This window comes from Lepisosteus oculatus, chromosome 7 (genome assembly GCF_040954835.1).
Source record: "Lepisosteus oculatus isolate fLepOcu1 chromosome 7, fLepOcu1.hap2, whole genome shotgun sequence".
Classification (NCBI taxonomy): domain Eukaryota; kingdom Metazoa; phylum Chordata; class Actinopteri; order Semionotiformes; family Lepisosteidae; genus Lepisosteus; species Lepisosteus oculatus.
In genome coordinates, this window is record NC_090702.1 from 16,739,213 (window position 1) to 16,766,974 (window position 27,762).

Consider the following 27,762-nt stretch of genomic DNA (forward strand, 5'->3'; position numbering starts at 1 on the left):
GCAATATTCAGAATTTAATGAACTGTGGAACAAAAGCTCCTGCTTAAACGATATGTTTTGACTATATATGATAGTTAACATGGATCCTAATTAATATACTGTAAGTACACACTAACATTTATACTGTATTTGAAATTCTTAAAAACAAATAATACAATCTTTGTAATGTTTCTAAATAAACTGACATTTGTTATGTGTTTTTACTGTGAGCATTTTACTTGTCCAATCTCATCTATTTTCTGGCAAAAGTATTTCAAAGTTGATTAAATTGATTCACTTCTTTTGATACTTTCAATATACTATGTGTCACCGTAAAATGTATTCAGTGTTTAGAGCAGGCAAACTGAAATAAACTGAAATACAGTCCCTCCATAAGTATTGGGACAGTGAAGTCATACTGTAATTGCTCTTTTTGCTGTATACTCAATTTGGCGTGATAGCAGTCCAGTGGCATCCTTCAGCTAGTGGTTGCCGTGGGAAACCATCACATTTTCAGAGGGCTCATGGTTTTCCAGGGCTTGCTGGTCTGACTGGATCTCCTTCTCGTGATCCATTTTAATTAGCAATTATCCTATTTATAATTCTAACCCTGGTTTTCTATTTAATGCCGAGCTGCTTGGTCATTTTTTATTTCATCCTTGGTTTTCCTCACTGGCAGTACTGGTTTCATACCCTCTACATTTCTCTGCTGAATCGGCCTGTGCTTCTAGCCCTCACTCACTCTCACTGTGTAGCAGTTTTCAGCCTCAAGCATTTCAGCCACTTTCCCTTGTTTCAGGGAGTTCTAATTTTAGCCTCCTTTTCAGTTTGTGAAATCCATTGGATTAAAACCAAGAGATTGATATAGCCAGTCTAAGACTTTCCACTTTTTTTCACCCCAATGAACTGTTTGTTTGCGCTAGCAGTGTGTCTTGGATCATCGTCTTGTTGAAGCGCAATGAAGCATCAGCCAGTGAGTCTGGAGCCATTCACTCATCCACAGATGTTTCTGTACACTTCTGAGGTCATTCTGCAGCTTCACTCATCTGTTATATCATCGGTAAAGATGAGTGAGAGAGTTCCAGAAGAGGCCATTCATGCCCAGTCCATGACACTACCTCCACCATGTTTCAGAGATGAAGCGGTATTGTCACGACCACCAGCCAGCTGAGATCAACACGTAAGCGAGCCAATCAGCACCAGCAGCGGATTACTACTAACAAGCGCCGCCGCACGAGTTAACACACCTGCAATTGCTCTACCGTGTGGCACGCCGGGTTATTTATACCATTCATACCTGATTCCCGTTGCTCGGTATTGAGTTCACTACTTGTTGCTCAGCCTAGCGTTCTTACCCCTCTTTTGCCTTCCTGGAATTCTGCCTGCACCTTTTGCTTTCGGACTTCGGATCTCGTCTCGCCCCTTGGATTGTTTGCTATCATTGCCTGTTTTGGATTTGACCCTGTAGCTCTCTTTTCGACTACGATTCTGTCTCACGTTTTGGATTGTTTGCCACCAGTGCCTTTACCGGATCTCGACTTACCTTCGCCTTCGGACTACGACTCAGCTCCTGGATTTGCTCGGTACGTTTACTTACCTCCGTGCGACTCCTGCATCTGCATTGGATCCTTTTCACCTCTACAGAGCAGCGTTACAGGTATGCTCCATCACACTGACGTCTGTGTCACACTGCAGGAACTGCAAGGCAGTACTGTGGCAAGCTGTCCTGTTAGAAAGGCAAGTGCAGAGTTATGGGGGAGTTTGTACAGCTGAGAGGCAGCAAGCTTTGGGAGGCAGTCTGGCAGGCCCGATGGTGAGCTGGTCAGATGAGAGAGAAGGCAGGTGGTAGATGAGTGACGCTGTGAAAGAGGAACAGTGCTCAGCTGGTGAAGTGCTGCCTGAGGTGACAGGAGCAGCACTAACAGGAGTCGCTGGCAGTGGAGCCTCTGGGTAGAGTCTTTCTGGATAGCAGCGGGACGAGAGGAGCAGCAGGCAGCTGTGCTGCTGAACGAGTGCTGCCTGGGATGGCAGGCAACAGGGAAGCTGTACAGAGGCTGTGAGGTGAAAAGAGTGGAGAAAAAAGGTCTCTGTGGGACCAATGGCTCCTGAATAATATGCTTTAGTGGTTAAGGGATGAAGACAGAGTTAGACAGAGTAACAGCTAAAGAGAGCTCAATGTCAGAGCGTGAGTCTAACAGAGAATGTAGCCTTAAAGAGGCAGATCAATTGATATCAATTGCCCAACTGATAGATTGATGAAGGGACGAAGAGACAGCCCAAGCTTTCTCACAGGACTTATAGATAGGCAAGCTACAGGAGTGTCGCAGGTTCCCATGGCGACATCAGGCTACGAGCCACTCCCAACCCAGGTGTAACAGTCAGCAGGACCTTCTTTTCTCCACACCCTCACCTTGCCATCACTTTACTAGATGTTTATTTCTTTGTTTATCTATCCTTTACACTTTGTTCCAGAACTCTCACTCTGTACTTTTTAGCAATTTGTAAACTGGCCTGCTGATGAGAAAGGTGGTGTAGCATTTATAATTATGCTGTCGAGGTCTTCTGCGAATAGTAGGTTGTGATACAGTACCTTCACCCCTGCACTAAGGGGTAGTTGTTGATTTCAGTGACAGTTTTAGAGTTTTTCTTCACAGCTCTGATTTGTTTTTATTATCATCTGCAGTTGTTTTCCTTGACTCACCTGATCGTAGCCAACTGCCAGTGGTCTTTCTTCTTCAAAGATTTTCTAAATGTTTAATGTTGTTATGTTTAGTTTCTGTGTTGTGGTTCTGACAGAATTCTTCTTTTCTTTCAGTATCCACATGGCTTGCTTTTCTTTATAAGACAGTTCTCTAGTCTTCATATTGGTTAAGCTCTACTGACTCCAAAGCCAGATACTAAAGGGAAGAGCAAAGACTAACCCAGCACTACACATTCTTAGCTCTTTTGTGTGAGCACAATCAGTGAAATAGAAAACACCTGACCAATAAAAAACACCAATCAGCAGTCAATTGTTAATGAGGGAATTGTTATTCTAAAATGGTACAAGAAATAAGCACAAAAGACCCAGAAATTAAAGGGGACATTCTATACTTTTTGCTTCATATTTATCTTTTAATCTCAAAATCCAAATTGCTTGAATATAATGCAAAAACAGATATTTTGACTTCACTGTCCCAGTTCCGGGGACACTGGAGGGCACAGTATATCATTAGAAATGAATTCTTATTTCACAGTACAGAAAGATCATTATCAGAAAGCTGCTTATTCCTGGTGAGGGTGCAGTAAGCAGAAATCTTAGATTTGATGCTTTTCCATTGTATGACAACACACTCAATGACAATTCAGAGAACACAATTAACATAACATGGAAGGTTGGAGGAAAACAGAGCATCTGGAGAAAAATCAAACAAACATGAGGAAAGCAGGCAAACACCACACAGAAGGTATCACTGACCAGAACCAAACCCCAAGACCAAAGATCTGAGAGGTCACAGCTCTATCCACTTGCCACCATACCACCCCATATACAAAATCGAAATGAAATCATTTAATGTCACATTTTTAAGCTTTCATAGAACTCAGCCTACAAATTACACTATTATGTAATTTGCTTCTTTAGTAAAGTTTTGTTTATTTCCTTTCTGCGTATGTGACATTTGGAAGCCAGCTCAGGTTCCATGAACCGCGAATGTAGCATGTCTTAGTTTCAGTTGTATAAAATTATTTTCAGGTGGAAGTGTTAAAACCCTTGTCAAGGGAGCCAAAGCAATTACTGCAACAACACTAATATAATCTGTGGTCAACTGAAATGCTAATATTTCAGCTCTGTGTGGCATGAGAAAGCCCTTCTGTACTGCAGAGGAAGTGTGACTATCTTGCCTGTCTATTTCAAGAGTCTTACTCAACATATGGAGCTTTATAGTGGGCTTCTGTTACCAGTGGTATACATACAGTATCTGCTGGATAATGCAGTCTCCTGTTACAGTCTATTTCCCTTTCACTGTTGTGACTGAAGGAATTCCCACTGTTAGCCCCAAGCATCTGTTGTAGTTCAATTACACCTTTTAAAGATATTTATAAAGCAAAAGCTTCATCAATGTGCCTCAAAGTTGAAAATGCTGTTTTTTACTGTGGATGGTGGCTATGGATGTGTTTTAGTCCTTTTAAATAATCCTTTAAAGTCTACAGAAAACAAACACCCTTTGAAATGGTCATTTTCCTTTAACCTTTTACTGTATATTTTTGAGACATACAGTCTCTGAAATGTATTCTTTATGTAAGCCTAAATCTTTCTTAGCACTATTCAAATGACCTGCTCTAAAAATACACAATGCTTTCACACACAGGGTATAAATATAATCTTTCTGTATGACTGCATCAAGCCTGGGATGGTGCAAGCGGTCATTGTAACGCATACAGCTTTATTTGTGTCTTCTCCATCATGAGCCTGCTGGTTTGTTGCAACTGAATTGCCAGTCTTTTACATCTGCTCATTTTTCTTTTGAAGGGCTCTGCAAATGGCAGCTCCCTTTCCGTTGTGACTCACAACTGGTGAAATAATTTCCACACAGGAGAAACATTGCCTTCTGTTAACACGAGACAATCGATGTGTCCTCCTCTTAACCTTAGTGATAAACTATTTGTTTGCTGTAAGTTACCTCTTCCTGTTAAAATTAAAGCTCACATAATATGTTACCACACTACGCCAGTTCAATTCAGGCACTTTAAATTTAAACAACTAACTCTCCCGGATCATTTAATCTCCTCAATATTCCATAAGTCTGCAGTGATTGTGTAGTGCAGAGTGTTACGATCCCTGCCTCCCGGCAACGGAGGAGGCAGAAGTAGGCGTAGCCCCTATCCATCAGTTCACCTATCAGTTTTCCCATTCACCACCACACCCCCGTCTCATCCTACTTAAACACCTGTCCTTCCCTACCTCGTTGCTCAGTATTGGTTTTCCCTTTCGAGCTTCCTGGTTGCGCTACTCCTACCCTGTGTTTGTCTTCGCTTTCGGTTTGCGGTTTTTCCCTTTGGACTTCGGCTTTTTCGGATCTCGGCTTGGATTGGTTACTTTCGCTCTGTTTTGGATCACTGGCTACCCCTGGATTCTCGGATTGCTCTACGGACTACGACTTCGGATCTCGCTTCGGCTTCGGTACTCGTTCCCTTTCGGATATCTGGCTTCCCCTGGACTCCTACGATTACGGTTTGCTTTCGGATTACGACTTGGCTTTGTTCGCTCCTGCAAGTGGGTCCACTCACTGGTTCGGTCCCTATTACCGAACCCATAACAGAATACTGAGCCGTTTAACATGGACCCAGCGGAGCAAGAGGAGATTCGCTCGGCTTTGGATCAGCACGGACAAGCCTTACTCCAGCTCCAGGCTTCTGTCCAACAGATCTCTGCGCACCTGTCTGCAATGCCGCCCATCGGCAATCGAGGAAGCAACGCTGGAGCTGCCGCTTCGGCTCCGCCTCCGCCAGCTCCTTCACCTGCCCCTCGACCTCTCCCACTAACTCCACCTGACAGGTTTGACGGCAACCCTACGAAATGTCGGGGCTTCTTAGCACAGTGTGCGCTGGTTCTCAGGCTTCACCCGGAGATTTTTTTTTTTCCTCAGGACAAGATCGCCTTCATAGTTTCACTGCTAACCGGCCGCGCTCTGGAATGGGCTACTGCTCTGCTTGATCGCGGGGCTCCTGAAATTCAGGATTATGATTTTTTTTTAGGAAAATTTAAGGGGGTTTTTTGTCGTCCCATAGTTGGCCAAGACTCTGCCTTCCGCCTCTCCTCCATCCACCAAGGCCGCCGGTCTGTACATGATTATGCTATAGATTTTCAAGTAGCGGCAGCAGAGACTCACTGGGACGATGAGGTCCTTATTTCTCTTTTCCATCAAGGACTCAGTGAAGAAATTAAGGACCATCTGGTAAATATGCCGCAATTGGGCAATACTTTGGAGGAAGTTATTTCACAGGTATTGCAATTAGAACTCAGAATTCGTCATAGGAGTGCTGAGAGATCTCGGTCCCCTATACTAGAGGCTCCTCGGCTATCACCTTTCAGATCTGCCGACTCAGAACAACCTATGGAAATAGCCCGCACCCGGGTAACCCCTGAAGAACGAGAGAGGCGCCAACGAAAGGGTCGCTGCCTGTACTGTGGGAAATTTGGACACTTTAAAGCGGCCTGCCCTGCTGCATACTCATCCTTGAAGCGCCGCCCACCTTCTCAGAATCCTAAGGTGAGTGAGAATACTCAATTCCCTCACCTTTCCTCAGGATTGTTTATTTGTTCTACACTATTCTGGGGTAATGAAAGGAGACCTCTTCTTGCTTTTATAGACTCAGGGGTGGCGGGTAACTTTATAGACGCCGCCGTCGCTCGAGCTTGGAAACTACCCTTGACCCTGGTGTCTACCCCTCTTCGTTTCCAGTCTATTGATGGCTCCCCCATATCTCCAGGACTTATTAGGTGGCAAACGGAAATTATAAGCCTGCAGATAGGCGCCACCCATGTGGAAGACATCTGGTTTTATCTCCTTGAGACCCCAACACATCCTCTGGTGCTAGGCTTTCCTTGGCTACAGCAGCATGACCCACACATTTCTTGGTCCCGTAAAGAGATTGTAGCTTGGGGACCCAGATGTATTAGAAAATGCTGTCGCCTACCAGTGAAGATTGCACTCATGGTGACGTCCCCATCAGGGGTTCCTACCATACCCCCTCAATACTCTGATCTACAGGAATCCTTTAAAGAGCAGGAGGCTTTGGCCCTCCCCCCTCATCGACCTTACGATTGTGCCATTGACCTTTTGCCTGGTACTATCCCTCCCAAAGGTCGTATTTTTACACTCTCCAATTCTGAGTCTGAGGCACTGAAAGTCTATATACAAGATTCTCTGAAGGCTGGGCTTATACGTCCATCCACTTCACCAGCATGTGCCAGTTTTTTTTTTTGTGGAAAAGAAGGATGGCGGGCTCCGTCCCTGCATCGACTATCGTGGCCTCAATGAGATCACCATCAAGAATCGGTACCTTTTACATCTAATTACAGCAGCACTTGAGTCTGTGCATGGAGCCAGGATCTTTACAAAACTGGATTTACGAGGGGCCTATAACCTAATCCGCATTCGGGAGGGGGATGAATGGAAGACGGCATTTATGACAACCCATGGACATTACGAATATTTGGTCACGCCCTTTGGTTTGGTTAATGCTCCAGCAGTGTTTCAATCTTTTATTAATGACATCTTTCGTGATCTCCTACAAAGATTTGTCTTGGTTTATCTAGATGACATATTAATTTTTTCTGATTCCTTCCAGGACCATGTTCTCCATGTCAGAGAAGTACTCTCCCGGCTCATTAAGAATAAGCTATATGTCAAACTAGAGAAGTGTACCTTCCATGCTTCGAGGATTCACTTTTTAGGGTACGTCATCTCGCCGGAGGGGGTGGAAATGGATTCGAGTAAAGTCTCGGCGATTACTGATTGGCTCACTCCCAAGAATCTCAAACACATTCAACGATTTCTCGGCTTTGCTAACTTTTACAGGAAGTTTATTTGAAACTTCAGCTCGGTGGTCACTCCCATAACCTCTTTGACCTGTAAAGGACCTAAACAAGGCAAATGGACCCCTCAAGCCGAAGAAGCATTTCAGCGTCTGAAACACCTGTTCACTACAGCCCCCATCCTAAAACACCCTGATCCAACTTTGCCCTTTGTGGTCGAAGTGGATGCTTCTGGCCATGGTTAGGGTGCTATTCTCTCCCAACGTCATGGAGAAAAACAGATTCTTCATCCCTGTGCCTTCTTCTCTAAGAAGCTATCCCCTGCCCAAATGAACTACGACGTCAGTAACCGTGAGCTCTTGGCCATTAAGCTGGCATTGGAGGAATGGAGGCACTGGTTAGAGGGTGCTCATCACCCTTTTTTAATTTACACTGATCATAAAAACCTGGATTATCTGCAGTCGGCCAAACGTCTTTGTCCTCGCCAGGCTAGGTGGTCCCTTTTTTTTCCAGATTTAATTTTTTGATCACCTACACTCCAGGTTCCAAGAACATCAAGGCAGACGCCTTTTCACGGATCCACGACCCCCCTGAGGCCGAATTGATTCCAGAACCCATCATCCCGTCTGGTAAGTTCCTGGCAGCGGTAAGATGGGACATTGAGGTAATTGTCCGACGAGCCTTGGTAGGGCAGACGGTACCTCCTCAGTGCCCTCAGGACAAGTTATTTGTCTCTAATTCCGTCAGATCGGCAGTTTTACAATGGGGACACGACTCCCGCTTCGCCGGACACCCTGGATTCCACCGTACCTTGGATTTCATCTCCAGAGACTTCTGGTGGCCAACTATGGCCAAGGATGTCAAGGAATATGTCCAAGCCTGCTCTATCTGCTCCCAAATGAAGTCTTCCCGGATGAGGGCAGCGGGCCTTCTTCAACCCTTACCCATCCCGGACCATCCTTGGACCCACCTCTCAGTAGATTTTATTACTGACCTTCCACCCAGCCATGGACACACGACTATTATGGTGGTGGTAGACCGTTTTTCCAAATCTGCCCATTTTATTCCCCTACCATCTTTACCTACAGATCGAGAACTAGCAGAATTGTTTGTACAACATATCTTCCGACTGCATGGCATCCCTAAGGATATTGTTTCTGATAGGGGCCCTCAGTTTGTCTCCCGATTTTGGAGGGCCTTCTGTAAGTCACTGGGCGCCTCAGTCTCACTTACCTCAGCTTATCACCCTCAGGCCAACAGTCAGACAGAACGAATGAATCAGGAACTGCTGACCTATTTATGGACTTATATCTCCTCTACCCATGATAATTGGGTGTCATTGCTCCCATGGGCAGAGTATGCACACAATTCTTTGTATACCACATCTACTGGCATGTCTCCCTTTAAGTGTGCTTTAGGTTATCAGCCTCCTCTTATCCCTGACTCCCATCCCAACACAGAGGTACCTTCGGTTCAGGACTACATCTCTAACCTGAAGACCTTCTGGAGGAAGGCCAAAGCCACCCTTCTTCGCACCTCAGCTCAGCAGAAGAAGGTGACTGATCGGCGCCGTCGTATCCCACCCAGACGTTGACGTGGTCAGTTTGTTTGGTTATCTACTCGTAACCTTCCTCTTAAGCAACCTTCTGGCAAGCTTGCTCCCAGGTACATTGGTCCTTTTCGTGTCCTCGCCCAGATCAACCCTGTAATTTACCGACTGGCCTTGCCTCCTACCCTTCGGATCCACCCTACTTTCCATGTTTCCCTCCTTAAACCCTTTCACAGATCCACCCTGTCTAAACCGCAAAAAAAAAACCCCACCGCCTCGAGTAATTGATGGACTCCCTGATTACACGGTCAATAAAATCCTGGATTCCCGATGGTCTCATGGATCCCTACAATATCTCGTCAATTGGGAAGGCTACGGTCCGGAGGAGCGCTCGTGGGTCTCGGAGAAGGATATTCTGGACCCCAACCTCATCCAAGTCTTCCACCGTAACTTCCTGGATCGTCCCGTTAGGGCGTCAGGAGCCGCCCGTAGAGGGGGGGTAATGTTACGATCCCTGCCTCCCGGCAACGGAGGAGGCAGAAGTAGGCGTAGCCCCTATCCATCAGTTCACCTATCAGTTTTCCCATTCACCACCACACCCCCGTCTCATCCTACTTAAACACCTGTCCTTCCCTACCTCGTTGCTCAGTATTGGTTTTCCTTTTCGAGCTTCCTGGTTGCGCTACTTCTACTCTGTGTTCGTCTTCGCTTTCGGTTTGCGGTTTTTCCCTTTGGACTTCGGCTTTTCGGATCTCGGCTTGGATTGGTTACTTTCGCTCTGTTTTGGATCACTGGCTACCCCTGGATTCTCGGATTGCTCTACGGACTACAACTTCGGATCTCGCTTCGGCTTCGGTACTCGTTCCCTTTCGGATATCTGGCTTCCCCTGGACTCTCGGCTCGTTCCTACGATTACAGTTTGCTTTCGGATTACGACTTGGCTTTGTTCGCTCCTGCAAGTGGGTTCACTCACTGGTTCGGTCCCTATTACCGAACCCATAACACAGAGAGCTTAACGAACACCACAGCATCACCTTTCTGGTACTTTCTGTGTGGTGTTTGCATGTTCTGTGTCCAATTGAGTTTCCTCCTACATCTTAAAACACACTGGCTAGTTTAATTGTTGTTTCTATTCTTTTGTGTGTTGTCCTGTAATGGTCTGGCATCTCAATCTTGCTCTACTTTTTACCCCGTGTTTCTGAGAAGATTCTGGATTGCCTTTGACCACTACCAGGGTGAAATAATATAATGGATAGATGAACTGGTACGGAATTCTACAATACTACTAAATAATGCTTGGTAGTATCACCAAATGATAACACACTGTACTAATTGGCATCTTTTCTGTGTTGTAATCAGTGATATCTACCTACATATTGTTACCACTTGATGGATATTGTTTTCACTTTTTTTCTGTGCTGCATGGACATTGTACTTCTAATACTGTACGTGCCTGCCTCACTGTTTTGTTTTTCTTCACAATTGTATTTTTACTTTTTTCTATGATTTTTAAATGTTTTTTTCTTTGTATTTATTTTCAATTCAGCGTATTTTCAAAGATGCCATGGATACAGGGGTCTTCTATGTAAATAGTAATGTACAATTTAGTGTTGTAACGCTGCTCTGTAGAGGTGAAAAGGATCCGATGCAGATGCAGGAGTCGCAGGGAGGTAAGTAAACGTACCGAGCAAATCCAGGAGCTGAGTCGTAGTCCGAAGGCGAAGGTAAGTCGAGATCCGGTAAAGGCACTGGTGGCGAACAATCCAAAACGTGAGACAGAATCGTAGTCGAAAAGAGAGCTACAGGGTCAAATCCAAAACAGGCAATGATAGCAAACAATCCAAGGGGCGAGACGAGATCCGAAGTCCGAAGGCAAAAGGTGCAGGCAGAATTCCAGGAAGGCAAAAGAGGGGTAAGAACGCTAGGCTGAGCAACAAGTAGAGAACTCAATACGAGCAACGGGAATCAGGTACGAATGGTATAAATAACCCGGCGTGCCGCACGGTAGAGCAATTGCAGGTGTGTTAACTCGTGCGGCGGTGCTTGTTAGTAGTAATCCGCTGCTGGTGCTGATTGGCTCGCTTACGTGTTGATCTCCGCTGGCTGGTGGTCGTGACAAGTGTGGGAGGAATTTGATGAATTGATAGCTAGCCCCTTTCTGCAGGAACTGCCCTAGCTGAAACTACTTTTTCCATGCTTGGCCAATAATCTTAATAGGAGCTTCAATTATATTTAGCTTGTTTATCTCTTGGGCACATGCATCAGTGCCCTCTTTTTAGCTTTTTTACTTCTAAACAATGCTACAGTGTTTCATTCCATTATCTTGTACCATGTCTGTTTACAAAAGAATTGTTTGAGGGGTCAGATATTACCTAGCTTCTAGATTTGTCACCTACTGTATACTGCCCACTTTTCATTAGGTTAGAGTATCCAGTTGCATGAAAACATACTTAATAAATGACTACAAAAAATATGAATCAAGCCAATTAAAACACCTGTTATAACACAGTAAAAATCAAATGAAAAGATTTTCCTGTAAAGGGAAATCAGTTACCAGCTGAAAGGTTTGGGAGACATGTCTTGACACTTTTGATACTGAGAATAAACAGTATTCTAAGGGGTATTGTAACATATCCAATTGCAAAATTAAATGTAGACAGACCCAAAGATACAATGGAAAAAAATATCAAATATAGTACGTCCATATTTTTAACTTCACTCTTTGGTTTGCCTCTATCACAAATGTTTAGAATTCTATACCCAACAGTATTATTATTAAGTATATACGTTTCACAAAGAAAAACAAACTTCTTCAGGTTGGTTATATTGTGCTCAATGACAGTAATGTTCTTTTTCTTCCGTGATAAGGCTTGCAATTCTTAAAAAAATGGTATCGTATATTACAACAGTATTTAAGTTGGGTTAATTTAATTGTTTATTATTAAAAATTACATTGACAAAAAAACAGGTTCTAACAGAGGGTCACCAAAAGATTATTGAACCATGTAAATAGAACCACACCATTTTCAGGTGCATTGGGTTTGTAGTACAATAAAAACTTTTTATATTTGGTTATCTGTAATAAATACAACGGTCTAATGAATACTAGAAAAATATAACCTTTTTATACCCATTTCGTAATTTGTCATGAGAAATACATCATACTCCGGAGTATAGTTTTAGAATCTCCTCTCTAAACAGGAGGTTAATGCACAGCTTTGGTAATTACCCATCATTCTCTACTCCACTTTCAAACTCGTTTTGCATTAAAATGGTCAAAATCCAAGGGTGACTTACCAGTAAATATCCACCTTATAACAATTTGTCCCATTCCTACTGTCTTTTTGTCACATTACTTCAGATTAAATGAAAAATCTTATATATTGCTTGAACCTTGGCCTTTTTGGTTTTGAGTGATGCTTTCCCACTTGTATATTACAGGTTCACACACTGTACACCCACATTTGTGCATTCGGTGCAGAGAAAGCACAAGGAACAGGAAAGTTCATTCTGAAGGAACATTTGTGCTGGAGTCTGAAGAGCAGGGGATTAGCTTTCCAGTTACGCTCTGCATGCATGATTTTAATGAGGGTGCCATCTTGTTTGAAAATGCTGCCAGCTTTGGATCGGAGCCATTGGCATTGAAAAACAGCAGTCACTCGTGAAGAATGGCAGTGTGAAGGGCAGGAGTGGCACGTGGAATATGGAATGTGTTGTCTGATCTCACACTGCCAAAGGAACACAAGGCTCAGAAGAGAATCACTCCACTCCACTGCCATGGTGCTCTAATTGCTGTTCCAAGCTGGTTCCAGTAAAGAGCCCCAGAAAATCCAGGATTGCAGCATGGTCCAGAACGTATGAATGTTGCTGCACTGCGAATGATAAAATGTATAGTTCTACATGAACTGTTTAAACGTATTACTACTTTAAATTAATAGGCTTTATTTCCTACTACAGGTCAGTCTGGCAGTTTAATTCATTTCACAGTGGAAAGTTAGGACATGAGCATATATTTATGTAAATAAACTTTGTACACTTGCATAAATAACACAAGGCTTCCTCTCTCAGTCCAGGAAACATGTAGTGAGATATTTTCAATGCTTAAAGGTCCAAAATCTCAAACTCAGGTCTTGTTAAGTACATTATTAGTTTTATTTTTGGACACATTGAAGTTCCTCGGAGCGCATGTAGGAATGATTTACAAATTGATCACATACAGAGTTCAAGTCACAAAGTGACAGCTGTAGTAGTATAAATAGTATGTAAAGGTAAATGCAAATGGAAGCAGGGAAATTCTTCTTATTTTGAAAAAAAAGAACTGGGTGTAAGAACACCACTTAATCCAACCACAAATCACAGGTCATGTTGTACAAGGCTTCTGTTTAGGCAAAGCTGTTCTCTGCAATCTTTCATTTCCCTCACTGTGACAGTCAGGCTCCCTACCAAACTTAGCCATGTTTTTTCTCCTTCTGCTCACAGACTAAGGGTTGTTGTTTTTTTTTTTGGTGACTAGGCATTCTTTACATGGTTCTCAGCATTTGTTCTGTGTGATACATAAACACCCCAATAAAGAAGCATTAATGAATAATGAAGCATCAAGAATCGGTTGATGTGAAATAATCTCCATACTATGTGCTGTATATATGGATGACTGCAGTTTTACTTGGTTTCTGCAAAAGTACTATCCAGACACTTTGTCTGTTTAAATGAATACAAATTTCTTCTTCAAACGTTTGTACGATGATCAAATAACTAAAGCAAGTGGAAAGAAAAAAAAGAAAAGTTAAACATTTTGATAGCCACAGATAAAAGGCAGAATTCCTTTAAAGGTCAGCTTACAGTACTTCTGGTGTATTGCGCCACAGGGCAGATACAGTATTTCCATATCTTAACAACAGGTTACTTTTGGATCCTAGTGCCTAAGCTGATTAAATCTGAGGAACAGTAGAATATTTTGGACTGAGTCACTTCCCCAGGTAGACTCAGGTGGAAGTGCTGTTTTTGAGTAGGACAGTGATGAGCAGCTGTCGCTAATTTGTTCACAGTGCCATAGCAACTTCTGCTCAACACAAAAAGTAACAAAGAAATATGTAGAGCACTTGACGTTTTCATAAAACATGTCTGACTACCTACTATCGGTAAGTCATTACAAAATGAATGTTGCATCTCTTATGACAAAGGTATTTATTATTTATAGTGCCTCTTTCATGCACAAGACTGAGAGCATTAAACAAAGGGATAAAACTGAATAGAAAAACAGTACACCAACCAATAATAAAAAAGAATCTCTAATTAAAAAATGGCAATTTCATTTTAAAAAATCAAAGTCTTAAATGTAGATTAATATAAAGGGTAAATAATGTTAGCTTTTAATGTTCCTGAGAAGTGGAGTCTTAACACAGAAGGCTGCTTTTCTCTTTATCTTTCTCCCAACCTTAGGTATGCAGAGAATGTTATGCTTATTATGCTGGCAACACACAGATGTTTTCCCTTATTAGGGAATCTTTTAAAATTATCAGCTCTTATTTGAACACCCCAAAGTTGATACCATGAAACAAAGCAAGTTGCAATGTCCCATGCCTTTTGTATTTACAATTCATGGGAAGCCAATTCTAAAACTTGTGTTTATTACATGCTTGACTAGATTCAGGGGCACAAAGGATGGGAACTTTCTAAAGAAACATCATCAACAACATCCTGGCAGGTTTCTTGAGAATATAAATATAAATTACTGTTGCCGTTTCATTATAAATCATTTTTTCCCAATGTTGGTGTCCCTCTGCAGTTTTTTTTCCATGCTTTGCACAGCTAGCAGATGAATGACTGATGTATCATTGTTATACAAGTGAACCCCAAGAGTTTCTAAAAAAAGACACCGGTAACCAGCAACTTTTATTCTGGGGTCTGCTTGAGATTGATTTCCAGTATGATTATTTTACTATATATATCAGGTAAAACAAGGGTTATTAGAGAATTAGTCATTTTAAGTGGTACACCAAAACTTCAAGAGCTGTAATCCACTTGTGATACATTAACAATGACGATCATTCTGACTTTCAGGTCTGCTCTTGACTGTGTAGACCGCATTCATGAATGTTGTGAAGCTCTTCATCTCAGTCACTCCCTGTCACTATATTCACACAGAACATAATCTATATGAACATAATCTTTTTTCCTATGCAAATTGAACCTTGAGTCTGGTATCCAGATGTAGAATATTATTCCATTTAATAAAACAGCTGTATTGCACTTGGCAAGTGCATTCAACATTAGTAGTTCTCAAGAGTATGCAGTCTGTATCATCCCCACAGTATGATGGTGCCTCAATTACATTAGGCAGACAAATAAGAATGTCTGCCTTTTTAAGTGGAAAATTGCAAATTATTAGGTGCAAGATAAGCTTTCTATTAATTGCATCATTACCTGATATAGCTTTGCTTCGTGAAAGTATTTTATTTGTTTTTGTTTCTTGGTAGGAGTAGTTTTCAGAGTTCTATTTCTATTTATTGTAAAAAAAAAAAAGAATGTGTTTTCAGCTAAGTGCTCTAAATGTCAAGGCAAGAAATGCCAACATCATAGACCATTATGTTAAGAATAGACATTGAACTCTCTTGTTTTTCTAGAAATTATTATGAAATAATGCTACAGTATGTTATTTTTGTGGATAAAGTTCCTGGATCCAGGAAATGAACACTAGACCTGGAAGGTAAGTGGTAGGCCAAATTCTCCAAAAACAATTCTATTAGTTATTAGTTTTGGTTAAAAAAAAAGATGTTTTTGAAATTCTTGTCTGCTGAAGTGGTCAGAAATGTTTCTGTGCCAAACTATAGTTTAGAGATTAAAGACAAATATCAATGCTGACTAATTCTTTGGACTTAATTTTGAAATGATATTCTTTGAATTTCTTAACTTTCTAATTGTACTTATTACCAAACTCTCTCTTGTCTATTGCATACTATAATTTATATAATATTTATTGCAGGACACCAAACTAAAACTGTTAAATATGTACTGTATAACAAGGCCATCAGTACCCAAATGATACCATAAAAAGTTAAATATACAGTAAGTTAAGAGCAGCATCAGTGCGCAAAGCACTAATAAACAGAGGTTAATTCAATGCTTAAAAAAGTAAAAAGAAAAAAATAACAGTTACAGAAGGTTACACAGCAGAAACATTCAGTTCTTTTATTTTAGCTTTTCAACAGGAATTAACATTTGCATGTGTCATACAACAACATGTATTTTAGAATTTAACACAGGTTTAGTATCTAAAACATGCTTACTGGATTTGATTAGTAATGAAAAATAATTTCATTCCAAAAGCTGCGCACCACAGCTTCATGTTTAAAATCATTTAATGTTGGAAAACGATCAGGTCTAGAAAGCTTCTTCTTCCTAATTCCTTTCTTTTTCCCTGTGATTCCTGTGATTTTTTTTCACTACACAATACCTTTAACATTTTAACTCTTTATCCACAGGTAAAACAGGCAGCTGGAAACATTTCTTAAAGGGTATATTGTCTCTTCTCACTTCTGAATTCTCAAACTTTTCAAACTTTAAATCCACTGTATGGTGAACTATATTACTTTTGAATTCAAAAGATTAATAGAGAATGTAAAGCATCCTCTCTTTTATAATAGTTATAAACCCAAGGATTACTGAGAAATTCTAATGTTGAATTTCTTTGATGTATTCTCATGTGCTTTTTGAATCAGAATTTAAAAATCTGAGTGGTCATTCAATAATACATTTTTTATTAAACAGATGTGATTTCCAGATCAGAACAGTCACAAATGTTAGGACACCAATCAGTCCTGCTTCTCTATACTGTAGTTCCACAGGGAACATAATCTCCTACAGTATGTAGTAATTTCTCTTGAAGCTCTTACCTAATTGGACCATTTAGAGCAGACAATCAAATGTATCTTGTCTCTTTCATATAAGAGGATGTCAGAACATTTAGTATTACCCACACAACCAGAAGGTGCCTATGCAAACTTCACATTAGGACGCACCTCAAGTTGCAATTGAACCCAGGATCTATGAGAAAGTAGTACTAACTACAATGTTGCCCAAACGGCATAAGCGAAACACTGACTCTCTTAAAATATTATCAAATATCTCACAATATAGTAATCACAATTAATTTATTAATATTTTGATCTTTCTGAAACAAATGTTTGCATCTTAAGTGTTATGTTTCACATTTATTGGAGCTCACCTAGAAAAACAGTAGAAAGATAAAAATCAAAACGGACTGACTTCAAAACACATTCTAAATGTTCTTGCATTGACGAGAAGTGTTGGAAGGCCTTGCTTTGTAAAAGGAGACAGTGTTTTAGCCAACACATTTCTCGATAAAGACAATGCAACTCCAAGTAGTGCTATGATGACTCACTCCCATCAAAGTAAAACATAAATTGGGAACCTGATTTACAAATTGACATGCTGCTGTTGGTCTGTCCTCATCCTCCCAACAGATAGTTATGATGAGTCATTTAATCTGAACACTGAAGAGGGAGACTGCTTACCTTTGTATCTGCTTAAACCTGAGACATAAAGCAGACCTTTCTGTTTATGTCTGAGACAGCTTGCTTTATATGGAATGGCTTCTTTTTTGAGCAAAGGGGAATGGCAGAAGCATTCTCCAGTTATGGAACACAAATTCCCTAAAGTGTGATGTCACTGCTCACTACTAGAGGACTCCATAGCCTGAACATAAGAGGAGACTGTAGAGGTCCTTTACCAACTGAAATTACAGTATAATCAAAAGTTGAACCCACAAAATGTTCTGATCCTTGAATGAGCAAACAGTCAAAATGAAATGTATTTTCAAAGGATGGACAATCACTTTCAAGGAGTGATTTTATTTTCAGGCTATTTTAACTGGTTATTTTATTAATATGGTAACATTCCCAGTACTTCATAGTTAAAATGTCTGCAAAATATGCTTACATAGTAGGCAAATCATAATTAGGATAATGTAGACAATTAAATAAAAATAAAATAAACAGTTCAGCTAAATATACTAAGGTTTTTGGAGGGAAAATAGAAAAAGGAATAAGATTATTGATCCAATTAAATTAAAATCATGTCAGTGAACTATATAATATTAGAGTTTTATTAAACTTAAATAGCCTACATGATTAAATAAAGGCTTTGCCAGATACTTTTAGGAATTTATATTCTACACGAGAAATCTATTTCAAAATCTGTAAAAGCAATCTATTCCATGTCCAGTATATGATCGCTGAGGTATAGTGTATGAAGGAGTAGATTTCTAGTGTGAGGTGTGTAGAAAATAATATTAAAATAAAATAATATTGTCTTATTACGCATACATTTATTTATTTCATGAACAATATTTGCAGATTGTGCCTGAATAGCCTACTTTATTTTGTTTAACATTTTGCAGATCTTTGGTATTTAAATTTGCTTGCAGTATTTTACTTTCTCTTCATTTGGAAATCTTGTTAGTAACTTTCTAAACAGAGAGATAAAGAGTAGGAGGAATGCTAATTAAAATATTTATGAAGTGACTCATAAAATGTTGAGATGCACTTTTTTCAGTTTATTTGTTGGCCTTTTTGTTTTGCTGTTGCTTTTGGCTGTTTATACATTCAGATAAAATGAAGTGTTAAATGCAAATGGATACTGTATCATGTATAAAACCCACATGTGTTTGTGGAATGATGTAATAAGCAACAGCTTCATTTAACAATCCTGACAAAAGTGCTTGCTCAGTTCTTGTAATTTTTTGGGCTAAGACAGAGATTATGTCAGCAATTAAGCAAATCTTTCATATATGATGACCATTCTGTCGTATTCGAATCTGAGTACAGTAAATGGAAGACCGTTTTCTAAACTGAGCTCCTACTGCGCCCAAAGGATATATTTGCACACCAGACGCACTGATTATACTGTACCCTCCCACAACATTGTCCACTCTTACCAATTGGTTCTAATAACTTGCTGAGGTAATAAGGTAATAACGTGTCCACTTTCATGACCATTGTGGAAATCCTCCTAACACTGTTGGCTTTTACCCCTTCATGATGCAACCCATAGAACTGGGTCCCCTGTATAACTGCTATTCTTACAAGATCTACTCATGTGTCATGGATGTGCCTGTTGGGTTTTACTCAGGTATACCTATATATGGGATGAAATACCATGACCCCAGGAACCTAAACCTGGGACTTCAAAGTTGTGCCAGGATGGATATGGATGGAAAAACTTGTGGCCATGGCACCAAACTCCTGATTGGCAGAAAACATAAATGGAGAAACAAAAGCCGAAGGACAGCTTGCAAGTATTCTCACTTGTTTGTAATTCCAATGAGTATTATTCAAAAAGAAACCAAGAGCAATGTTCTAGGAACTGTTTATGGTATAAATCTGAATAATATCCACTAAGACAAGTTCCACTTAATAAATCCAAAGTTATTGCAGTATATGACCACAGCATCTGTTAGACATAATCAGGGTGACAGTAGCCTTCAGGATCTGATCTACAGAACATTGAATAGCTACAGTGCATGTGAGACCCTGGTAAAGAAAAGTTTGAAAGCAATAATGCCCCCAAATCCCCTACATTCAATGTACATATCTTTGCCTTTTTATTACTGCAAGGCAAGTATCGAGTACAAAAAGAATAAGTTTTAAAAGAACAATATCATCCTATTTAAGCATGTATGTTTTAGCAGAAACATACTAAAGGTTTTGGATATTGCTTGAGTTTTTTGGTGCCATTGTGATCAATGGATTATTCATGACTGATATGATACAGTACATTCAAGACAAAGGTAAAGTGTGTCATTGTTGCACAGGCACTTAATTATATCATTGATGACACAGTTGATTGGATACAGGAGATGAGGTGATCAAAGCCCGGGCGACCTTGCAGATAAATGAAAAGAACACAGAATGCAACAAATATGTCATGATATGCAGCAACGTGAAAATAATGTCTTTGTAGTATCCTTACAGATTATGTTAGAACAGCACATCAGCAGTGAAGCTAAGAATGTTGTTGTTTAGTAAACAACCACACAGAATGTATGCCAGCATGGTGTAGACTTGAAGAAGTATCTGCTAATTGTTTTGTACAACAGACCAATAATGGGGAGATGCAAGTGTGATGGTTTGAGCAGTCACTACACGCAGTAGAGTAGATAGTAGATGTACAGTAGATCACTTTATTGGCCATATACAATTTCTTGTCTTAGGAATTTGTCTTCACATACCCCAGGATGCTCAAATGTGTGATTTATTGCAGGTCTAAGTAATAAGTATTAGGTATATACTAATGTTTAGTATATTATAACAGTTGTTCTGATGTTCGGTTTTACAATATTGTCACAATGTAAAGAAAAAGATTATTTCAAAACTGTAATACACACACTTTATTCAAAAATGTTTAAATGTTCTTTCCCTGTGGCAAAATGTATCTTCTGTTCTCTACTGGTAATTGAAACTGTGCCAGTAACATATAATTCCATCTTACAAGGTCCATACAGTTTGTATATAATTCTGAAAATGAGTGATGAGCCCAAAAACATGATCACTAAATGCATATACTGAATATGTGGTGCATAGAGTGCTTATAAGGTGGTCTATTCAAAGTGGATTGTGAAAACTGTGAAGTGTGTAGCAATGAAACTTGGAACAACAGTGCCCACCAGGTGCAACAGGTGCAAGGAGTGTGTTCAAGCTGGACAGGACACCAGTCCATCACAGAGCAGATAAACACACAAACATGCACACATTCAGTGGACCAGGCCAGTTTTCCCAAAAAAGCAATTAACCTAAAAGTAAGTCTTTGAACTGTGGGAGGGAACCAGAGCACCTGGAGGAAGAACATACAAACTCCACACAGATAGCACCCCAGGTCAAGAATTGGACCCAGGGCCCCAGCACTGCAAGGCAGCAATGCTAAGCACTGTATTACCGTGCCACCCCATGGCGAGAAATGTGTGTCATTAACACAGACCCTTGTGGATTCAACAGGAAGTCCTGTACGGAGAAACAGCAGCAAGATGTTTCTCTGACCTCTCAGCTAATCCAGCACGCATGTTTACAAACCTGTGTTTCTGATCTTCTCCATTGAAGTTCACATAGAAGAGGACATCAAAGATTAACCACTGACAGACCTTCTTCAGGGATGCAGCATCACACATTCGTGCGAAGTGTAACTGAAATGTATTTTTTTTCTTTGCGTCACACCTGTTTTCCCCAGACGCTCACTTGATAATGACACTGCTTTTTGCTGTAAGTCAATGTGCCTCCTGAAGTGTGGAGGTTTAATTAAATAAATGGAGCTGTGCAAGCGAAGTACGTCTCCTTGACAATTTCACACTGCATAGTCTCCAGAGATTTAACCTTGAACTGTGGTATGTAAAAAGCAACCCTTAATACTAAGCAGAGTAAACCTAAATTGAAGAGTCAGTTCACCTTTTGAACACACAACTGTATAATTAATAAAAATGTATACAGTAAGGGTCAGTGAGTCTATGCCTAGAATTAATTGGGCTTATCAATATTGGCAGATTGTATAGTAGGATAATATTTTAGCATTAATTATGCTTTTTTCCAGTGTGTTAACAACTGCAAATTTATCATTTTTGTTTTCCATTCCCTTGTTTTTCAGTTTTCAGAGTGGGTGGCTAATTAGAGAACTTATAGTGAGAGAAGGAGGTAAAGCTATTAACTTCTGTTTCCCATCACATCCTCATATTACAGTCATCATCAATTATTTCTGCCTTCATTCATTTTATATGAATGGCTTTCATGTAGTTGCTCCAGGAACCTTTTTCTTGCACTCTGTGTCTACATCCTGGGGCTGTATCATTCCACTCCCTAAAAGAAAAGTCAGAAAAGGTCTCCAAATTATTCAGTGCTCTGACAAAAGGATAAACAATTTGAAAGGACTTGTATAGCAGCATTTAAAAAGATTATACGTTGACACAATATTATAGTCAATTTAAATCTTAAAATGTCTGTATAAGACATGTACAGTACCTTGAAAAAGTATTTGACAGCTTCCTGTGTTGTCACATTTTGTGAAATTAAAGATGATGCACACTGTACATATATTCTTAAATGTAATATTTTATTTAAAACCTGAAAAATATTACTTTGGGAAGGATCTGGCTCAACCTGAAGAATACTAAGGGTTTCATATGTTTCAGTAAGTGTCAGAAAACCTAACTTGTAATTTATTAATTCAATATTTGAAGGAAGCCCCATTGTCAGCAACTACAGTTCTTTCTGAGAAAGTTTCTACCAGGTTTCTACACTGGCTTTGTGCATTTGTTTTCCATTTGTCTTAGAATATTTCTTAAAACCATTTTAAGATGCTTGTAGATAGCTTATTGACAGACATTTTCAGGTATTTTCACATATTCTCAATAGGATTCAAGTCAGGACTTTGATTGAGTGTTTCAATGACATCCAATGACATTAACTTTCTTAATTTTAAAATATTCCAAAACACTTTGGATCATTATTATGCAGAAAAGTGAATTGTTGCCCTAGTTTTAGATCTGAACCATCTTCACTGACTTTTCCAAGATTTGTCAGTGCTTTGCTTATCTATGTTCCAAACATTGTTTGTAAGTTTCCCAATCCTTGTTGATGAGAGAAAGAACTATAACATAGTGCTGCCATCATTATGCTCAACATTAGGGACAGTGGTGACTGTGTGATGTTGGGTTTACATTAAATTGAATGGTTTGTAAAGTTCCAATCCTGTAATGTCAGACTATGAAACCTTTTGCCACATTTTTGCAATGTTACACACAATTTTATATATATTTTTAATATATATATTTTCAGTTCCATACTAGCCTTTTTTTTTTTGAGTGATCCAGATATTGTTGACCCTTGGTCATTTTCTTCCATCTTAGCCAGTGAAATTTGTAGCTGTCAGAGTCGCTGTTGCCCACCCAATGGCTTCGATAATCACGTTCCTTCTTGCCCTACTGCACAGTTTAAGAGGGCCAGGCTGTGTCTGGATGCCTCACCTTGATCAAAAAGATATTAAGGGTCTCTGAAATGATTTCATTCTTCTTCTTCCTGATCTGTGCCTTCGTAAAAATGTATCCGTGAGCTGTTTTGAAAGATCCCTGGTCTTCATAGTTTAATCTTTAACTGGAATTCTCTACCTAACTGAGGGACTTAGAGATTGGTGAATTTATTCTGAAGTTACATGAACCACTGTCTTTGCACACTTGGGCCACTGAACTAATTTTGTGTTTTGACAAAGGATACTTGAATACTTATGCCATAATTACTTTTTCATTTTGTTTTGTATAATTATCTACTGTATTTTCCTTTTTTTTTGCTATAAACGTGAATTAGTCATGTATATAACAAATATTAATTATAGCTTCTATTATCAATTATTACTTCAAAGTGTCCTGACAGCAAACTTTAAAGCAACAAAATGTGAAAATATTGCCATGCCTGAATTCGTTTGCAAGGCATTGTATGTTATTCAATCAATAATACATATTGTGTCTATACCATAGTCTAGTCCATTTTTTTTCTAAATCCTTAACTGTAAAATATAAAGCACAAAAACTGTAATAGATGAGTAACATTCACACAATATTACAATTGGGGCTTATGGATCAGATATTTTTGATGTTTAATATCCATTTAAAACAGTAACTAAAATATCACCTTTCTTTTGCTTAGCATACAAAAAAGACTAGGAAAATAAATCAGCAATTTGCATTTTATGTTCTTTTGTTTCTGTAAATCTCAACACACCCTGAATTGTTACCTTTTATAGGAAAGGCTACTTTGGGAAGGATCTGGATAATGTGAAGGACCACACATCCTCTTTCTCTTTTAGTTGACAGCATGAACTATGTTGTTTGACAGTTCTGTAATGTTACTGGTCCTGTGTCAACCCAATAATATACACGGTTCTAGTCCTTGTTTACAGACCTTGAATTAGCAATGGTGAGTGAAAGACACCAGTGATACACTTAGTGAAGTAAGAAAGGACTTCACATGTAGCATCATGCTATCTGTCAGCTATTAACCTACCAGAAGCAGTTATTCTCTGATGCATTATGGATGAACCTAAATTATATGAAAACACAACAAAATAAACAATAATTCAAAAATATACTGTGCATATGTATTGAATGGAAGTATATTTAATATATGTTTAAAATGTACTAAAAAACTTTAAATTTAACAAAACACCAAACACTACTTGAAAGCTTTTAGGAGGTAATGTACTTTATGGTATTAGCTTGTTTAACACAAAATGATTGCAGATAGGTTAATAAACGTTTTTCTTTTGGCATCTATTGTTGTGTTGTCTGGATGGATTCCTAATCTTAAATTAAAATCCATCAATGGCTTTCCAAGTACTTGTAGTAATTCTGTACTTTTTAAAAAAAGTGCAATAATCACTTCCATCCACTTTCTACGGCAAGCTACAGACTCAAGGCAAGATACCCTGGGCAAGAAAAGCATACTTTTAGAATGGTATAGAAGTGCTTATTATTGTCTAGGCTATACCTAAATCTCTATCTACTGTACCATGCTGGAAAAAAATATTCAGTTTAAAGTGATTTAGACTGATGTAGAACCAAATCTATACTGTATGCAACTTCATATTTTCGGAATTACAAGTGGGGTTTTGAAATGGTCATTTTCACTAGTACTGTTGTCGAGCATACTTAATGCTCACAAAAGTAAAGACTCTATAGCTATACTTTTCTGCGGGTTCTCGTTTCAGGCAAGACATTATTTGTATTTGTGTTGATTAATAGTGAAGTATATTCCCTCTGCTTAACATGAATTTGTTTTACTAACAGTCAAATGAAACATGTTTAGAGAGAACCTTGACTGTGTATTCAAAGGTCTTCCCTTAGGCTTGGGCATCATGACCAATGAAGGATGTAAACAGAAGGAAGTTTCAAAATATCCTGTGCTTTCTAAAACTCTGCCAGCAGCAGTATGGCCAAAACCAGATTGGTTCGAAAATGCAGTCCTGCCCTTGGCATGACGTCTGAGAAGAAACTTTCCAAAACACAGATCGCAGTGGACAGCAGCACTCTGTGTATTAAATAAAGGGCTGTGTGCCAAATCCACAAACAGTACAACAGAGGGACACTCTATCTAATAGAGTGTAAGTAACACCGCTTGCCTGAATATCCATAGGTCAGTCTAAAGGCTGCTCACTTACCTAAGGTAAGCAGGTTTTAAGCTGAAGGTTTGGAACTCTTTGCCTGTGGAAAGAGAGATCATTTCCAGCTGAGCTGTGTGATATCACAGATGGCACATCATTGTTATCTAAACACACCACAAAAGAAAGGGTCAAATTATCATTAAGTTTTTATTTTGGCAGAACATTGATGAAAGCGGCACGTTTTGTGCACCAATTTTACACATCTAGTAAAGGCATATCTTGCTCACTGCAGTGCCCCTTTCAATTACTTATCTGCCAACTTCTGGAATGCGTTTGAACTCAGAAAAACAATTTGGAGTGTGCAGATGGTTATCAAGATGAAAACCTGAGTGTACACTTATTCTCTTCTTGAGTTGGTGGTGTCTGAAGCAGTTGAATACTCATTTAATGAAGAAAATGTCTGTGTATGCTTTTCCAGTAATTCCAAATGTTGACTTACATTTGAAGTTCTTCACATTTTCAAAATTTCATTAAATTCATTTTTAAACTGTAGTGAGTTTTATAACCTTATCCATTGTATTGTATTTATAAAATACAATGCCTGCATATTTGACCTTCCAATATACAGTGTCTCTGGCTTCGGCAATAGTTAGCTGTTTAACTTTATTTGAAGCTGAATATAATAGCATTTAAACTTAAGCCATAGTGGAGCATAACAACCCAGTATGACCTCTGGGAAATAGTACAATGAATAAAGCTTTTGTGAGAATATTGTGCTGAAACTGCATCAATTATATTTTAAACTTTCCAGCATTTCAACATTGAAAAACTATTCAATTAACATTTTGAGTAGGCAATATTTTATTGCATCTGTTTTATGTAAAAAATCAAATAATTTCTGTTTCCTGCAAAAATAAACATACAGTAATTACTGTACAAACACATCAATGAATCAGGAAGAGCTATTAACCTGCTTTTAATTACTGACCTACAGTAGCACCCTTGTTATGCATGTTGCAGATGACATATGTTTCATTTGAAATGGTGAAATAGCACATTTATGTCTTTCACAAGCTTTATAAATAAGCAAGCTATTTTTAGATACTGCAAAGCTGCTGTAAGAGTACACTAAAGTCTTTCTGATATGCTCTGCCACACATCTGTCCCGGCTGAAATATTTTGATTATGCCCCATGTGAACACATTAATTTAAAAAATTAATGATAAAAGACAAGAAGAATCCAATTTTCAGCTCACCATAACAGTTGAATTCAGAAACACATTCGCATATGGATATTACAAGCATTAGGGGAACAGAATTCACTCCTTGTGAACTCTGAATTGCACTGGCTACTTCATGGCTATGAAGTAGAAAAATAGACCCTTTCATTGTAAAACTACTGAGCTTAATGTTGAGGGATCTCAAGTGAAACAAATCTCTCCCAGCCTTGCATCTTCCTTCACAACAGTTTTTGCATATTTCCATAGTAACACAAATGAGCACTAGTATCAATTAACATGAAGTAGGTCAAAACTGCATTTAAAAAAAATCACAATAAACTAAATTAGTTATTTTTGATAAACATGATGCCTTCCTATCCATGGTGTAGTCTTAAAGCTTCCCTTATCAGAAATTAGCAGCTTTCTGATGTGTGGATTAAATGACAACACCATTCAAAGACAGCACAGATGACCCATCAAAAAGTGACGTATCAACTCAAGGATATAGAGGCAGTGTAGGTTTTGTTGAATTTTGAATGTTATGAAAATTATTAGCTCCTGTGAAAGTAATCTCACATGACAAGCACATCGAATATCAAAGTTTTAACTGTATAAGCTACTGTATGACCAAATAACAAATTGCAGCCAGACTTCATGTTTCACTGACTGCTGTTTGTAGGAGTCTGAGGAGGGTTAGTGAAACTAGTACTGTTGAGAGTAAATGTGGTTGAGAACAACAACACATATTATACAAAAAGGATTTACAGCTCCCCAGTGTGACAGTGACAGTGATCCAGTAGAAATCTTGCAGGAAGTAGAGATGTTAATATTTCTTCAAGAATAGTAACATAAACACATAAACACAGTTCATTAAGAGGCAACAATAACAGGAATCAAGCAAAGGTTTCACTATATATACTGTATTAGAATTATTAGGTACAGTAATCCTTGGAATATTTCCAAATCCACCACAAAGTGACAAAACTAATTTTATCCAGGTTTTTTAATCTTTTCATTACTTGAAAAATTCTTTAAACCTTGTACAGTTTTCACGTTATGTTGCTAAAAAGCTTCCAGTCATAACACTTTGAAAAATCAATATTTCTTTTACACACAACCTATTCATTCAATGCAAAAAAACATAAATAAATAATTTTGAAAAGTCATGATTGAATAAGTATTCAATCCATTTTTCTGTGGCAGATTGAAATGAATTTTGGTGCCCAAGATTACCTTAACGAGCCACACAATGAGTTGAATGGCCTCTGTCTGTGCGTAATAATAGTGGTCCACATTATTTTAGAACAAATGTACCCATCTCTGTAAGGTCAGAGTAGTGA